Source organism: Panthera uncia, chromosome X (assembly GCF_023721935.1).
Source record: "Panthera uncia isolate 11264 chromosome X, Puncia_PCG_1.0, whole genome shotgun sequence".
Taxonomy (NCBI): Eukaryota; Metazoa; Chordata; class Mammalia; order Carnivora; family Felidae; genus Panthera; species Panthera uncia.
The window spans coordinates 107,081,722-107,081,964 of record NC_064817.1 but is presented as its reverse complement, the minus strand read 5'-3'; positions in this window follow the sequence as shown (position 1 = coordinate 107,081,964).

Here is a 243-nt window from a genome sequence, read left to right as displayed (position 1 = left end):
CGGTCAGTTGTTACCCACATTCAGTGACACCTGGATCATTCGAGGACTATGAGAACCAGGTCAGACCTCCTTTGCCTGAGAGGCAGGGAGGGCCCAGCCTCCAAGCTGTCGTCCCAAACCGAGTAGAACCACGTCAAGACATTAAGATACGGAGTTCAGTCTCTAAAAGACCTCAGAAAGGGATGGCAACTATTATTAGTGTCCGACTAACACAAGACAGTGGCAAAACTGCCTTTCTCTTAA